The sequence below is a fragment of the Mus musculus genome, chromosome 11 (assembly GCF_000001635.26).
Source record: "Mus musculus strain C57BL/6J chromosome 11, GRCm38.p6 C57BL/6J".
Taxonomy (NCBI): domain Eukaryota; kingdom Metazoa; phylum Chordata; class Mammalia; order Rodentia; family Muridae; genus Mus; species Mus musculus.
Window position 1 is genome coordinate 102,225,636 of NC_000077.6, and position 13,208 is coordinate 102,238,843.

Consider the following 13,208-nt stretch of genomic DNA (forward strand, 5'->3'; position numbering starts at 1 on the left):
TAAAAGAATGTGGGTTGGCCAGAGTCCCCACCCTAGCCCTACAGTTCATCTTCAAGCCTTAAGGCACTAGGCAGCACCCACCTGGACCCTAAAGAGCCCCTGATCCACCCAGACATAATCTCATTCATTTGCTTCCAAAAGAAGCCAGGCTCTCCAGAGCCCTATGAGAGCAAGTGTCAGGAAGTGACCAGAACTGCCAACATCAAAGCCCTAACTCTGTTCTCCAGCTCCAAGCAGCCAGTCCTGTATCATAGCATCTACCTCCCTTTACTTTGATAACAAACTTTCTCCCAGAGAGCCCTACCTCCTGGTAGTATTCAATCTCTGCAAACCCTCCATTCTTATCAAAGACTCCGAGGGGTGAGGTCCAGTTGAAGCCCAGAAGTCTCCCAAGTCTTCCTTGGCAGGGCCACAGGAACACACACAAAGACCCAAGAGCCCCAAGCCTGCGGCTCCCTGCCGCTCTGGACTCTGGGGCTATAGAAAGGCATATTATATTCAGATCAGGGTTCAGGACTGAGAGACAGAGACTAGAGACAAAAGAACCTGTACAGGTCTGGGACCAAGTTCAGGAATGCAGCAGGTGGGGCTGCTGGTGTCCTGGCAGGGCCCGCGTGGGCAGGCCAGCTCAGCCCAGGCCCACACCAGAGCTGGCGCCCAGTCCAGCTCACACCCTTTCCCGTGGGTTGAGGAACACAGGTTCAGAAATTCCCACGACTGCCAGCAAGTCTAAGTAGCCCAGCCCATCTACTTAATGAGAAAAACCTCCAAAGCAGGCCACTCAAGAGGACTAGATCCTGAGGGGTCCCAAACTGATGAAGCTCCTCCCTTAGCCCCCACCCCCCTTACCCTCACCTAGTATCTCTCTGGGTCTTCTCCACTGGGGAGAAGAGAAACAGCTCCGCAAACTCACACAGTGGGCTCAGGATGTACTTATGGGCCACTGCTCCCCAAAGAGTGGGACTCAGCAGCCCCATCCACCTGCAAAAGGCATCTACAAAGTCCCGAGGCCCAGGTCATAGGTCATCCAAGTAACCGAGACCCACCATCAGGGCTTCCTGGGAAACAAAAAGGCCCTTCGTAGCCCGATCAGAACAGACTTAACTTCTTGTCTAGGGCAGGGCAGGGAAAGAGCAGGCAGTCTGAGGTGTTTGCACCCTCTTCAGCAGAAGTGGCCTGCTATTGTTACATGGGTGGGTAGCTGGGAACCAGGAGCTGTACAGCTGCTACACTAGCCACCACTTGGATGACAACTCAGTGTGCCAATGTCAGCACCCCCAAAAGTCCTGTTCCCCTCCCCTTGATAGTCAACTCCATCCTTTTTCCAGACTACTCCAGGGTCTGAACCTACCTTCTACCTCCATGCAAGGCATCCCAGCAAGGAAGAGTGGGGGGAAGGGCAGAGCCTCCACCTACAAGCTCTGCTAAGGTAAAGGAGGCAGGACAGCAGCCTTATACCACTCACCGGCAATAAAAACTCCAGAAGAGGGTGGGAGGAAAGGGAGACAGGAAAAGGTGACCAGAGCCATACCATGGCCTGAGGGCCACATCACTACGCCTTCCTACACAGATCTTGTCCCTCCGACAGCTCCCTTCAAATTCCCCTCTAGATCTACCATGCTTCCCACTGCCAACATACCAATGGAGCCTGAGAGAGGCAAGCCCAAGTTTTGAGCTCCTAGCCCAGGGTCACTCTCAGGTCAGGGGCTACTCCCCAGATCATAGAGAACAAGGACTAGCAGTTTGTACCAAATCCTATGCATCCAAGATGGGCTTCGCTAGCCGCAACACTCACTGCCTGGCAAAGCTCAAAGCCCAGACATCCCATCGGAAGGCAGCAGCAGTTTCTCATCTCCACCCCTCCCAGCTACAGCCATAGCAGGCGACTGTTCCCAGCCTCCTCTTGGAGCCTCCACTGCCTTGTGCCTCCCTCCAAGCTGAACCAACATAAGTCCAGGAGGATAGAAGCTGTGCGGGCCCCAAACTAGGGAAAGGGGGAAGACAACAGGGGAGGGGGGAAAAAGGCACCAGGCTGACAAATTCATTTTTGCAACCGGCCCATTTCTGTCTGCTCAGACGCAGCTCCAGGCATCTGCACAAGCCAGATGGAGGAGGCTGCTATTTCTAGAAAAAAAAAAAAAAGAGGGGGGAGGGAGGAGGTGGAGACAGAGGGCATTAGACAGGGTCTGTTTGCCCTCAAACTTCAGTGTGATGATACCCCCTCCCCAGCACTACCAGGCAGGCTCTCATTCAAGAAAGGGCTGAGGTTGGGGCTGGGGTGAGGTGGGTAGGGGAAAAGAAAGGGAGAGAAAGTTTAATTAGCCAAAGTCAGCTACAATAGGCCCCCTCACTGGCTGCATCGGGTTTTCATTCATGAGCAAGAGACAATGCTCCAAAGCGCCAAGAATTGCCCCCCCCCACTGTCTCTTTCTCACACACACCCCCCAACAGGGGTGAGTCCTCTAGCAGGCTGGCTGAGCCCGATGCTGTGTTCCAGACATCCCTCCTCGGAGGGACGTGAGTAGGAAGAATTAATTATTGAAGAGCAGCTGGTTCTTCGGCACTGACTGCATTACCCCCAGCTCCTAAGGCTGCCCCCCCTCCTCCGCCATACAAAAACAACAATGACCCCCATTCCCAAGTCCCGTGTCTAAGCACACAGCTAAGCTACCAGCCCCAAGAAACGGAAAGCAAAGCTCTTATCTCTGCAGCTACTTGGGGTGGGTGGTGCATGTGACACTGTTACCCCCCCCCCTCACTCCAGATTACACCATCCTTGGGGGATGCACCGAGGAAGAGGGCGAACATTTTCTACACGTGCCACCTGGGACCTGTCTCTCCTGGCAGTAGTGTGTCAGGAGGTGCCGGGAGCCTGCGCCTTTAATTTGGGCTCCCAGTCTTTAACAAGATCTAGTCCAGATCCAAGTCTAAGAGGAAAGAGAGAAAAGGGAAGACTTCAGAAGGAAGAGGCAGACCAAGTTCTCCTCAAGCTTTGTTGTTTAGGAAGGGAAAGAGAAGGGAAGACTGGAATGAGGAGCCCACAACATGGTTCATCCGTAGCCCATCTCCACAGCCAGCATGGGCTCTTGGGTCCCAGTGTGGAGGGCATAAGAGCCTGGGAGACCCTCCCTGCCTGCAACCTTAGGACCTAAGTGGAGGGCCAACAGGTTCCAATGTAAGGATTAGCCAGAGGTCTTCTGGCCCAAACCAATCTCCCATCCCTGCCTCCTTTTGTTCCTAGGATCTAACTCTATCTTCCCCTCCCACTGATCCCTAAACCCCTCTCTCCATTCCCATTCCCAAGATCCAAAGCTAATTCCAGGACCCAGAAGCATAGTGGTCACTACCAGAGTGATGGGTACACACACACACTACACACACTACACACACACACACCACACACACCCCAAAAGCAACTGCAGCTGCTATCCTTCCTCTTCAGGGACAAAGCTCATCTCAGAAGGCCAAACGCAGGGACATGAAGTGGTCACCTTCTCCCCGAAATGAAACACACTCCCCGCGCCCCCCCCCAGCTCTTAGATTAATTACTTATCGTCCAGCCAGTTCTCATCTTCCTGAGGGCCCCAGGGATGGGTGGGGAGGGGGGAAGCCGACTCCCCCAAGTTAACAAGGCACTATTAGAACCTCTGCCCCATGAGAAACAAACCCAAGATGAAAACTGGGCGCGGGAGTGGGGTGGGGAGATCTGCCCTAGCCAAGAAAGATCACCAATTCATCTCCCAGCTCTTTCCCGAGCTCCAGGGTGTCAGACAGAAGAGGGTGGTAATAAACGCAGTAACGCCTCACAGGCGAGGGGGTGAATAGCACAGACAAGTAAGATGGGCCCCGCAGTCCTCTTCCACCTGCAGGGACGTCAAGGACATAAAATCAAGGGTATGTTCTTCGCCACTTGGAGAAGCACTGTGGGTGGGCTGCGCCCCTCACCTCAGAGTAACAAGAAAGGGGTGTCTAGTGAAGAGAGGGTCTGCCCAGAATGCGGGTTGCAAGGCTCAAATCGCAGTTGCAACGGATTATGAGCCGCCGGGGAGGAGACAAATCAGACATCCCCGGCCGGTCTGCGGGACATTTGGGGGCGCGGGGTGCGGGGTGCGGGAAAATCGGCCCCTCCCTTACCTGCAGAGAAGGAGCCCTGCAAGGGAGGGATGAGGAGGGGCGCGCGCGGCGAGCCAAAGGCGACACTCCCCGGGCCCAGCGACGCTCCCTGGGGGTGCGGGCTGGCTCGGCGCGCGCGCCGGGAGGAAGGACAGGGTCGCGGGGAGCCCGCGGGCAGCGACGGCGGGAGGACGGGACGCTGCGGGGCGTCCCGGGGCCGTGGGAGGTGGGGTCCTGGCGGGTGCGGCGCGCTCACCCGCTGCGGCTCGAGCTCCGGCTTCGCGGGCGGCGGCGGCAGCAGCGGCGGCAACAGCAGCGGCAGCGCCTCCTCGACGGCTCCTCCATCTTTGCGGCGGCTCCTCCGGCTCCGCTCGCCGCCGCCACCAACAACAACATTCGGAGACGTCACTCTCGTCACGTGACCCGACCCCGAGCTAAAAATAGGCTCAGACCCCCCCTTTTTCGGGCTTCAACCGAGAACCCTCCCCTCCCATTCGGCCCTCCCCTCAGATGGGCGGGACCAATAGCGCCACCGTGACAGCTTCTTAAAGGGCCAATGCCCAGCCCAAGGTTAGGCTGGGGTGGAGGTGGCAGAGAAGGGATCCCGATCTCTTCGCCAAGTAATGAACTGAGTAGAACCCGGACCCCGGCTGCTGCAGGGGCTGGATGTGTGGGATTTACGATTTTGTTCTCTGTGCTTTTTCGACTTCCTTTTCAAACGGCGGATGGTGCAATCTTTGCCCGCCTGAGCTGTTCCCTAACACGCCCTTCCCTCGTTAGGGGGAGGGTAGAGGGGGGTGGAATCCTAGGGGCTGCCTTGGAAGTGGAAGCCCCTGCAGGCGCGTCAAAGCTGAAAGATTAGCTTGGACAAGTCTCTAACCCACCGTGCTAATATGGCACAGCGCTGCATCTTGTTAAAAGAAACTCCTTGGAGAAAGCCAGCATAGGTTGTAACTGTCCCTGGCCTTCAAAGGAACAGACCAAGAACCTAAAAGTCCGCTGGTCCCCAACTTTGATACCACACATACTACTACCACGTCAGTGGAACTGAACATGACTGTATCATTAAACCTACATTGTTTTGTCAATGACCTAGCAATTTTCCTAGCAAAAAATGTATTCTAAGAAAATATTGTGCTCCAAAATGAGTATAGGAAGAGATTGTTTGTTATATGAGATGTCAGAAACAACCTAAATAAATATCCATCAGGTAGGTATCTGCAAATAAACTAGGAGACATCTATTTAGTAAGTTATCATACAGATGCTCAAAATTATACATATGTGGGGGGTGTAAAAGCGGCTTTTGGGGCGTTTGACAGGAATCTGACATTGGTCAAGGACAAGAAAATGAGATTCAGGCAGGAATCTGACATTGGGCCATGACAAGGGAGTAAGTTCAGGTAGGAATCTAATTTTAGGGTGGAACAAAGAAGTAGATTTCAGGCAAGAATGTGATTTTGGGCTAGGACAGGGAAGTAGGCTCAGGTATCTTGGTCATCCTGACAAGCTCTTAGACTTTGTTTATTGCCTTGACATACGGCTTTAATCCCAGCACTTGGGAGGCAGAGGCAGGCAGATCTCTGAGTTTAAGACCAGCCTGGTCTACAGAGTGAGTTCCAGGACAGCCATACTGAGAAACCCTGTCTGGAAAAAACAAACAAACAAACAAAACAAAATATCCATTAGTTCCAATACTTTATACAAACGTTCATGAGTCTGACTCTGTATGCCTGAAAAATCTAGGTTATATAAACCAAACGTTTTCTTTCTTTTTTCTTTTCTTCTCCTTCTCCTTCTTCCTTCTTTTCTTCTTCTCCTCTCCTTCTTCCTCCTCCTCCTCCCTCCTCTTCTTCCTCTTCCTTCTCCTCCCCCTCCCCCTCCTTCTTGTTTTGTTGTTTTGTTTACTTATTTTCAAGACAGAGTTTCTCAGTGTAGCCAGCCCTAGCTGTCCTGAACTCAATTTGTAGACCAGGCTGGCCTCATAGAGATCCACCTGCCTCTGCCTCCCAATTGCTAGGATTAAAGGCGTGTGACACCATGCCCAGCAATGTTTACTCTCTTTGTTGTCTTCTTCTATACCCCCTGAAATCTGAAACAACCTCGTTTATTTTATTTTTTAATATTTATTTATTATATGTAAGTACACTGTAGCTGTCTTCAGATACCCCAGAAGAGGGCATCAGATCTCATTACGGATGGTTATGAGCCATCATGTGGTTGCTGGGATTTGAACTCACGACCTTCAGAAGAGCAGTCGGCGCTCTTAACCGCTGAGCCATCTCTCCAGCCCACAACCTCGTTTAAAATAAAACACATGCATAAATGGTGCTGAAGTAGACGGTAAAGGTTTTTCCTATAAAGTACCTCATGACTCGGTCCCACACCCACTGTCTCCATCTTCACACCTCCATCCTAGCCAAATTCACACCTTACCTGAAATACTGTAGCTGTATCCTGGCAACTGATACCCTCCCCGAATCCCTCTCAGTCTCCTCCAAAATCTGGAGTGATCATTTAGGATGCAAGTCTGCTAAAGAACGGTTATGAAAACAATTCTGATTTTTGTGACTAAAACCTGTCAACGGTTGAGAAGAGTGTAGAACAACTCACCAGAGAATCTCGTTCGGAAACGTTCATACTTGGACCCCACCCCCGAAGCTTGTTGTTCAGGGTAGAAAAGAGGCCCAGAAATCTTTATTTTTTTAATACACACCCCGGAGATTTTGCTGCAGCTGGTCCTCTACTGGATCTTGGGAAAATATCAGCCTGAAGTTTGAGCATGGCGTGATCTAAGCTTCCCCTTCTAAGCTTAGCTTTTGGAAGTCCAGCCCTGTACCTTTCTCTCTCTTTTCTATGTTCCATTTCCGAAATGCTTCTCCTCCCTTTTCTTCGCCTCCAACTCATTTGCCAGAGTCCAGTTAAATATTACTTCCCGAAGGAGGCCTTTCGTTGTCTTTTAATTAAATGAGATTCCCCGTGTTCTATATGCTTTCGCTGACCCCGACAATAACTTGTAAGCATGTGTCTCTTTAGAGCACTATTGGCTCAGTATCTCTCTCCTGCCCTAATAGAAGCTCTTTGTGGGGAGGGTGCTAGGTATTCCACTAGGACCTTGTACATACTAAGCACAAGTTCTAAGCACTGAGGTACACCCTGTAAGCACTAAGGGTCTTGAACATGGAATCTGCACTTCTACTAGAATGTGCTTGGAAGGCTTGGTGAACTCTGTTGGAGATGGTTGAGTGTTATAAGGACAAACCAAGGTAGCATCCTCAGACTGGACAGTAGACTCTGGAAAGAAGGGACACTCAACACAGGCATCCCACATCACTCTGAATCAGGGGTCCTCCTGTCTTCTTCCTGTAACACAAACCCATCATGCCAGCTAGTATTGTGTCAACTTGACATAAGCTAGAGTCATCGGAGAGGAGGAAGCTTTCATTGAAAATATGCCTCGGGAAGATCAGGCTACAAGCAAGCCTGTAGGACATTTTCTTAATTAGTGATTCACGGGGAAGGGCCCAGAGCCTTGTGGATGGTACTACTCCTGGGCTGGTGGTCCTGGGTTCCTGTCCTGATTTCCTTCCATGATGAACAATGATGTGGAAGCAGAAGTCAAATAAACCCTTTTCTCTCTCCCCAAGCTGCTTTAGTCATGGTTTTCATCATAACCATAATAACCACCCTAAGACACCCATATTATTCTCTCTCTCTCTCTCTCTCTCTCTCTCTCTCTCTCTCTCCTCGGCTGGCCAAGACTTCATAATCTTCCTGCCTCAGCCTGAAGCATGCTAGAATTATAAGTGTTTACTGTCATGACCATCCTGTTTTCACTATTACACGATGTTTGGTTTGGTTTTTTTCCTGAGACAGGGTTTCTCTGTGGAGCTCTAGCTCTCCTGGAACTAACTCACTTTGTAGGCCAGGCTGGCCTCGAACTCAGAGATCCACCTGCTAGTGTCTACCACCACTCGGCTCTATTACATAATTTTTAAGATACCTCTTTTTAAACTTTTTTTAATTTATTTTATTCTGTTTTTGTATTTGAATGTTTTACTTGCATGCAGGTAAGAGTACCATGTATGTGTCTGGCACCCTTGGAGGTCAGTAGAGGGTCCTGGTAGAACTGGAGCTACGGGTGGTTGTGATCTGCCATGTGTGCTAGGAATTTAACCTGGGTCCTCTGCAAGAGCCATAAGCGTTCTAAGCCACTGAGCCAGCTCTCTGTCACCCGTAAGATGTCTTGTGGCAGTGGATTGAAATTTCTCAGTTGCTTATTTTTTTTTTACATTTTTTTAAGATTTATTTATTTACTATATGTGTGTACACTGTAGCTGTCTTCAGATACTCCAGAAGAGGGCTATCAGATTTTTGTTACAGATGTTTGTGAGCCACCATGTGGTTGCTGGGATTTGAACTCAGGACCTTTGGAAGAGCAGTCAGTGCTCTTAACCGCTGAGCCATCTCTCCAGCCCCACGTTGCTTATGTTTTGCTTCCCTAAGTTGATCCTGAGCTATTTTGGAGAAAGGGAGATGACAAGATTGTACATCTCTTCGACTTTTGAGCACCTAGCATCGTGCTTCATACACTCCTAGGTACTCAGTAGAGGTTGCGGACACTGTATGGCAGATGTCAGCTAATCACTATCTCAAGGAGCACCTTAGCCAGTCACACCTCCTCATTCTATACATGAAAGAACAAAGACTGAAAGAGGTTAAGTAGATGCCAAAGGTTCATAAAAGCAATCCTGGGAGTCAAATCCAGATCTCGATTCTCTACACACAGGGAGGCGGGACTACCGGAAAGCAGGACTCTTAAACCCAAAACTCTAGGCTTCTCTTTTGGAGGTCTTTGAGATCATCACCTCTGGCTCCCAGCAGCCAGATAACCCAGAAGTCACAAGGATGGTAAGTCAAAGGGCCACTCGGTGATCGTACATGTCAGTACAAGGCCCTACTTTCAATCTTCAACGCCATTATATGTATATCTATATATTTACATATCTATATATCTATATATAAAATCGTGATGGTGGTGGGCTATACTCCCATAACAAGAAGGTCATAACAAGAAGATCAGAAGTTCAAAATCAGTCTCTGTCTCTCGCCTGGTCAAGGCTGCCTGTGCTCCATGAAACTGTCTTAAAAGAAGAATGTAAGCTGGGTATGGTTATATACAGCTTCAATTCCAGCACTCTGGAGGCAGAGGCAGGTAGAGTCCTGTGAGTTAGAGGCCAGCTTGGTCTGCATGACAAGAGTCCATCTAAAATGATAACCATAATAATAACCTTTAAAAAAAGCATTTCCCATACCGGAGAGCAGTTTTCAGATCTCCCCTTCTCAGGAAGCTCAATACTGAATAACTCGTCACCCCTTCTGCACATGCTCCATTCTGGGGAGACAGAACACTTCTTTTCCTGTTCTTACAGAGGATATGTCTGTCTGTTGTCACGAGTCCCCTAGGGTAGGCAGGAACTCTTCCTAGGACCGTTTACCATAGACCCCAGAACTAAGTGAGCACCCCTTTAACCACTCAGTCAGTTTCTCCAGGTAGAGTTAGCCTACAAATGGAACCCAGCAGCTGCCTGGGGAACTTCCAATCCCGTGAACCAATGGTGGATTTGGCTTCTTGGTAGAAAAAAATATGTCTCTGTGGAGAGCCACACACTTTTTAATCACAGAGCCTGATAGGTGGTGGCACAAAGGGACTTTGGACACGGGCTGGGAGAGGGATGGGGAGCAGTTAAATGTCACGGCTGGGGACTCTAGTTGCTGACTCTCCTGTTTGGAATCATGAAGATGTTCTGGCCATGACTTGGAGGCAAGAATAAAGCCATCTTATTCCTGATTGCAGGCTAGCAGCACCCACCTCCTTCGTACCCTTCAGACCCCTGGGTCTGTGCCCTGGAGGTCAGCAGTGGAAGCAAACCCAGTTTGATGTACCCTCAACTTTAAACTCTCACCCAGTACTTTTTTTTTCTTGAGTGAAAAATCTTTCTAGCTCCCTCAGCAGGATTTCAGAGGACAGAGAGCTCTAGCCCCTGCTTCTGGTCTATGGAGGGGCCATCTTTAAGTGATCCCCTGTGCCTCTCCAGAGAATAATTGTATTCTGGGTGACTGCCATCGAAACAGTATGGTTCCGTTCACTACAGCCACAGGCCGAAAATAATACAGACCGAGGAAGAACCGAGCTGACTGACCCAAGCAAAGATCACATAGGAGACATTTATCAAAGACAATCCAAAGCTTCCGTCAACCACCAAAAGCAGCTTGCCCCCAAAGGCATCTTGTACATTATCCTGTCCAGCAAGACTTCACTGAGCATACTGGAAAGTCCCAAGCCCAGCATGCTGCTAAACCCTAGAGAAGCTGTAGAGGAGACCAGACGACAGTTCAGGAGGTAAGAGAGCCTAGGTCCTTAGAATCACACTGAGATAAGATGTTAGAACTTGCTCTCCCTCAGGGGTTTGGTCTCCTTATCTGGGAAACAGGACTTCTGTTTTCTGAGGTCTCTTTTGGTCCCAACACTCAGAAAGTACAAACTTAGATATGTTGACAGATATGACAATGTCCAGCACGGTCACAGGCTTTGAAATTTATGACATATCTTCATCTCAGGTTGCTTAAGGCCAGTCTTGCTCCAGGACTATTTACAAAATAAGCTCTAGAGAGGGAAGAAGGTTTATGTCACGGGCCAGGCTGTGGCTCAGTTGGTGACGTGTTTGCCTAACATGCACAAAGCCCTGAGTTTGATCCTCAGCATGGGAGGTGGAAGCAGGGCGATCAGAAATTCTAGGTCATTCTCCTGGCTTTATATGGCCATTTTGGGAGCCTGGCCTATATGAGACCCTATTCAAAGGAAAAGGAAAGGAAAGTTTAAAGAATAACACTGTATATAGATTCAGCGTTATTCATGACTGAGAGCTACATGTAAACTCTATAATGAAAACTGTCCCCAGGAAGCCTAGGTTTGGCATAGGTCTCATGTGTGACCTTCTCTGAGCCTGTCCTCCCTCCCCCCTTCCAACCCTCCTCCCCTCCCTCTTTCCCTCCCTCCCTCCCTCCCTCCTCCTCTTCCCCTTGGTTTCTTTCTTGGGGAGTTTAGTATTGTGTAATAGTTTCCTAGGAGATCAAAGAACTCCCAGAAACTGACCAGATTCAGAAGGTGCCTCCCGGGCAGAGTAAGCAGAGCCCAGCGCAGAGGAGACTCAGATGAGAAGAGCTGCCTGGAAGAGGGTTAGAGCACCAGAGGCCTGGGAAGGAAGAATGCTCTCCAGCCTGGTGAGATGCTTGAAGGCTGCACAGTGGGCTCCGGGTTCCCAGCTTTGTGAGCTGTCGTCCATGCTGGGGTGGGCTTTGGAGATGCAGCTGCCTTTGAGTTGTTTCTGCTCCTGTAAGTGACCCCTCACCCACATCCCTGTAAGGAAGCCCATTGGCTCACCATGTTGGACTTTGGTAGTATCCATACTTTAACCTGTTCCAGGTTCCCTATTCGGGAGTAGGCGCATGTGTTGCATCTCCCCGGGAAACGTTCAGCCACATGACAGGGTGGAAGTTCCCTTTCTCCTCCTTTTCTCTCTCTTTTCATTTCTTCTCTTTTGGTGGCAGCAATGGGGTATGAATGAGACTGTCTATTCACCCAGCTCTCTAGTTGATTAAAAAAAAAAAAAGACTACAGTATGTGTGGGGTTGGGGGCATGCCTGTGCATGCACACATATGAGCAGGTGCCTATGTGTAATAGTTTATTACCTATGTGCCACAGTGCCTGTTTGGTGATCATCAGACAATTTCTGGGAGTTGGTTTTTGCTTTTCATCCTGTTTTATTCTTATTTATTCATTTATTTATTTATTTATTTATTTATTTATTTCGAGACAGGGTTTCTCTGTGTAGCCCTGGCTGTCCTGGAACTCACTCTGTAGACCAGGCTGGCCTCGAACTCAGAAATCTGCCTGCCTCTGCCTCCCAAGTGCTGGGACTAAAGGCGTGCATCACCACACCCGGCTTAACTCTTTCTGATGTTTTGCCCTGTACTCCAAGCTAGTTAGCCCACGAAGTTCCAGGTGATTCGCCTCTCTTTCTCCCGTTTGCTAGCGATATGTCTCATCTATCCCAGGTGGGTCTTGAACTTGTGATATAGCCAGGAATGACCTTGAACTTCTGATCCTCCGGCTTCTGCTCCCTAATGCTGGGATTATAGAAACGCGGCACCAGTTTATATGGCACCGAGATGGAACTCAGGGCCTCTCCCTTCCCTCCCCATCCCTAGGGGTTTTATCTCTGGATTTGAGGCAGAACGAAGCTCGGCATCCAACACACAGTCATGCTTGACTCTGAAACGTTCAGAAGAACAGTAACAGACCAGAGCCAGTTAACAGCCCCCTGGGCCTCAGTCTTTTTGTCTATAAAAGGGCATGGTCCCAGCCGAGGCAGGAGTGTCATGAGTTTGAGTCTAACCTGGACTAAAGAGGAGGGGAGTGCTGGTTGGGTAGATGATGGTGGTGTCTAAGGACGTTCCCAGCTCTTCCAGCTAGCTCTTGTCTGGAGCTGTATTTGAAAACAAGCAACAGCAACAAAATAAGAAAGACTGACTCAAGGTATGTGCCTGAGTCACTCTTTGCTGACAGTGTTAGCAGGCTCTTCACACCTGTGAACTTCCCCAGGCCTCCTGCCTCCTACCTTACTGATCTGGAGACTGGGGGCAGGTAGGTCACCGTTGCTACACTCAAGTAATGACAACGCCTAGGGAAAGCCAGCACTGCACGGTGACTCCTACAACAAGCTGGAAATTTGTTTAAAAATAAAGATTACTCCAGGCTCACTGGCCACCGTTTGTCATAGCACTCAGAAACATAATGTTTTGTTTTGTTTTGTTTTCTTAAACATATCTATGGAAAGAGAGCAAAGAAAGGCTGACAGTGCCCTCCTCTGCAGGCATCGCTTGGGTGGAGACTCTTTCTCGGCTGCCAGCTTTTGGATAGGGACTAAAGGAGAACAAGTGATCAGAAGCCTGGGGCATGTGCAGGACCTTAGGATGTGGCTTAAGCATCCAGTGCTCTCTAGGGACATGGGGTGGTCCTCAGGAGCACTTTC

At 49.7% G+C, this 13,208-nt stretch overlaps 1 protein-coding gene and 1 non-coding gene across 18 annotated transcripts in view; both read right to left on the minus strand.

The window, feature by feature from the left end:
• Positions 1 to 4,537, minus strand: part of Hdac5 (histone deacetylase 5) — a 34,426-nt gene extending 29,889 nt beyond the window's left edge. For 6 of the 17 annotated variants that reach the window (NM_010412.3, NM_001284250.1, NM_001284249.1 and 3 more), the window contains exon 1: positions 4,370 to 4,537. The gene's annotated coding sequence lies outside the window, so the exon portion shown is untranslated. Of the gene's footprint in view, positions 1 to 4,134; positions 4,271 to 4,369 lie in introns of those variants that run through there. The other 11 variants (XR_001779878.2, XM_030245589.1, XM_030245583.1 and 8 more) reach the window with 7 other exon arrangements.
• Positions 4,405 to 4,515, minus strand: Mir8101 (microRNA 8101). The gene has a single exon (NR_106179.1). It is a non-coding gene; the product is annotated as a microRNA 8101 (primary transcript).
• Positions 4,538 to 13,208: the final 8,671 nt, after the last annotated feature.